Raw genomic sequence first — 4,317 nt, 5'->3', positions numbered from 1 at the left:
ACGGGGTGGGTCTCAAGTTGGGCTAGTCATTCGTTTGCTGTTTCCTCCATCTCTGCTCCATCTTTGTTCCTACACTTCTTGTAGGGAAGGCAATTTTTGGGTCAAAGGCTTTATGGGTGGGTTGGTGTCCCCCTCCCTCCACTGGATGTCCCACCTGACTACAGGAGGTGGGGAGTTCAGGCTCCATGTCCCCTGCTATTAGGCATCTCAGGGTCACTCCCATAGACTGCCAGGAGCCTCCCCTGACCCAGAGGTTCTTCTTACTGATTTCCATCCTCTTTCCAGGTCCTCCCTCTCTCACCCTACCCCCACAAATATTAATTTTTTTGATGCTTTCTCCCATGCATGAAACCCATTTCTTAGTACTTCAGAGTGCAGGTTCAATCATTTTATCCATCTTGAAATTCTCAATGAATGGCTGCTGTCAGTCAGGCAACATGGTGGGAAAAGACTAGACAAAAGGCATTGTAACCAAGGAACTTGGACTTAATTTAAAAGGTAAATTTATAATGGAAGATGGCCATGTACACATAGCTTATAGAAAATGTTTTTATTAGAGATGAAGACAGATGGCCACCTAAGAAATAGTGCCAAGATACTGAAATTTTAAAATGCATATACACAGATGTTAAAAGATATGATTTCATTCTTCCTTCAGAAATGTGAGTCCAGATGAAGCTTGTTTAGCGTGGTGATAAAGGTAAGAAAACCTGGAAAGAAAGATCCCCCCTTCCAGAGAGGTGTAATAGCTAATGTACAAATTCAAAAAAGTTACAGAAGATAAAACATTATATCCTCAGATTAAAATATAGTTTAAGGCCCTATAGAAAAAAAGGCAAAAATATCCTCACTCTTTGAAATAATTCTTATGTTAAATTCAAGGCCACCTTCAGGAGGAAAGATGGCTCAGTAGGTTCTCAAGGACAAGGACCTGAGTTCAAAACTTCAGCACCAACATAAAAAGCCAGGCATGGCTAATATGTACTCCCATGGAGGGCGGAGAAAGTATTAGTGGTGCTTGCTGAAAGAGATTCTGTCTCAAGGTATTTAGACTGACTGTGATAGAGAAAGACACCTGCTCCTATATGTGTGCTTTCTCCTCAATGTGTACATCACACACAATCATGCCAAAAATGAGAGTAAGCGAGCAAGCAAGAAAATCTGTTAAGAGTTTTTCAAAAGAAGAAAAGAGAAAACTGTTAAAGAGTCCAACCTAATTTGACCAGGCCCGTGGATAAGTACGATAAGTGGTTCAGATTAGCTTCATCACAGATTCAGTAGACCACAACTTAGAAAATGCTCAATTAGATTATGATGCTAGTGTAGAGCATATTGGTGATAAACATCCGATGATATCACAATCATTAAGTATTCAAGTAGTGGCAAAATCTCAGTAGGCGTAAAGAAAAGGATAAGGAGACTTTTTTTTTTTTTTTTTCCTGTAATGCTCATGGTCTCACTCCTCCAGAGATTCGGGCAAAAGGATCATCTGGACTGTATCTTAGTAAATGTTTTCAAAGCCAGCTTCAGCAATTTAGTAAGCTCTTGTCTAGAAACAGCAAACAAAACAGTCACATTACAAAGATACTTGCACACAGATGCTTATTGCAGCCCTCTTCATAATGGCCGACTGATGGAAGCAACCCAGGTGCCCATCAATATAGACGAATGGATAAAGAAAATACGGTAACATGTCGCAATGGAATTTTATCCAGTCATAAACAGAAATGAATTTATGCCACTTGCAGGAAAATTGACACAAATGGAGAGAATCACATTAAGTAATTTAAGTCTGGCTTAAAAGATAAATAGCCCATTTTTCTTTTTTACAGTAGCTGGAAATTTGTATAATATAGAGATAAAATCATATACATACACACACATACATATGTGTGTGTGTGTGTGTGTGTGAGAGAGACATAAAAGTAGAAGTAAATTTTCTAGAGAGACAATGATGGAGGAGGAAAGGATAGGAAGGGGCAGGTATGGTGTATAGCAGGACATAATTAAAGAATCTTAGATACTAGTTTAAAATTCTTTATGAAATACAGTTCTATGTACAGTGACTATAGGTCAATAAAATATTTTAAAATTGCTACAAAGGACTGGAGATATAGCTCAGTGGCATGTGTGAGGCTCTATATCAAATCCCCGGTAATGGAGAGAGAGAGATAAAGAAAGAGAGAGACAGCATTTTAAGAAACATCATTAATCAGTTAAGGAATAGTAAGAGTAGGACCTCCTAGGGTAGAAGCTAAGCCAGGTGACAGTCCTCTGTCTGTACACACTGAGACCTGATGTCTCATTATAATTCATCCATTCCCACTTCACATAAAGAGTGACAGCCTGGCTCCATGAAGTAATCTGTTTAGGGAAGATGATGTAAGCCGGGGTAGCTTCAAATCAGACAGAAGAATGCTTCTCCTTGAAGTTTCCAAAGGCCCCTACACATTTTGAATTTCAGGTGCTATTTCATGAAGGATGACTAATCCATGTGTGTCACCAGGGAACAAAATATAGTTTTGTCCCACTTGTGGTCTCATTTGCTTTGGAATTATAGGACACACCAGGAGATTTCAGGGTGGACTTAAGAGTCAAGGGAACGCATTAGCTTTCTGAGAACATGGCATAGGCATCCTATAATTCACTTAAGTACTACCCAGAAGTCATGTAATTATCCTGTGAAGTAACTCTTTCAGTGGAATTGGAACATTAGCATAAGTGTGTGTGTGTGTGTGTGTGTGCGTGTTTTCAGAATGAATATTTACCATGCACTGATCTGTGCACACAGTGGCATGTTATCTCACTTAACCACAGAACCTTTGAGACCTGATGGAGTAAGAGGTCTTTACTCCCTGCTTCAGTCATATCCTGGCAAGGCTTACTGGCCCCGTGGTCACGTGCCTGTAGGTGCACACTCTCATTTCTTTCTTAGGATGGCTCTATAGAGAGCACCGCTGTTAGCACTGCAGGCTCACACAGTATAAATCTCTAAGAGCCTCAGAGCTTGTGGTGCCAGGCTGGGCATTTTTTTTTCCTGCTGTCCTACCGTCTCCTTTCCAGTCTTGTCAGAGGAAATGTGCTCTGTGTTCCTGCCTATAGGCCACTGATGTAATCTTATTACTGGCTTTTTGCATAAAATATCTCCCAAACAAAATCTTAGAATATATTAAAATTTAGCAGTTGGTAATATATTTGATGGTTGTGTCTAATGTTATTAAGAAAACACAGCTTATATCATTTGGCAAATCACTCAAACTAAGGAAAAAATAAAGAAGATTGCTGTATCATGAGCAGTTGCAAAAGGTAGTTTTTTTTTAACATTTCAGAAAATAATTTTCACTTTAGATTGCAAAAGACAGTAATGAAATATTTAGTAGACTGATGCAAAAGAAGGAAATATAGTGGAAAGGAAGTAAAGAAAAATTATTTATTCCTACTTGTGTACTATTTTCTCAGCAGACTGGCCTCAACAACACTCAAAAATCTCCATTGCCTCTGAAAATTAAACTATAATATGCAAAGATTAGCACATATTTAGAGAACAATATGTATCTTTTTTTGTTCATATTTAAATTCTAGTATAGACTTGTCAAGGCAATGAAATGGAATTGCTTATGTTAGTTTTAATATTTTAGCTTTTGTTTCCTGGAATTTTTTTTTTTTGGCATGAAATTCTGCTAAATATTCCCATTAAATAATTACAGATGAAAAATTTCCACTGGTTTGAAGACAGAGTATAGCACAGCAGCTAAGAGCTGGTGCGGTTGGTATTCTTGATGGAATCTGTATCAGTTATCAATCCTTTTCTTTCAGTGCCGGGGGGTGGGTGAATGCAGGGTGCTGCAAATATGAGGCAAACATTCTAGCACTACGCCACATCCCCAGCCCATAGTATGTCTGTGACCATCCTCAAAGTCATAATGGGAATCAGATAACCCCAGCAAATACTTCAATAGGTCTTCCCCACAATACAAGCCTAACAGTGTGTCATGGCTGGCTCAGTGGCTGCTCTCTGTGAGCTAAGCCATCCTTGCTGTGAGTAACACTGCATGATTTCAAGACTTTGCTAGTTTAGAAGATTTGCTGTAGTTAGATTCCTTTTTTTTTTTTTTTTTAAATTATGTGTACTACTGTACAAATCGAATTGAGTGCATGGGTTTTAAGAGTCTTCTCAGGGAATCAGGTCTACTTAGTACATTTAAAATATTAAAATATTTAAATAAAATATTTAAAATATTAAAATAAAATCTAAAAATTTTCATGCAAGCAACTATTACCAAGTCATCCTCATTTGTCTACATCCCTCTTCAGGAT

The sequence above is a fragment of the Psammomys obesus genome, unplaced genomic scaffold (assembly GCF_907164565.1).
Source record: "Psammomys obesus unplaced genomic scaffold, mPsaObe1.curated_primary_1811, whole genome shotgun sequence".
Taxonomy (NCBI): domain Eukaryota; kingdom Metazoa; phylum Chordata; class Mammalia; order Rodentia; family Muridae; genus Psammomys; species Psammomys obesus.
This window is presented reverse-complemented; position numbering follows the sequence as displayed.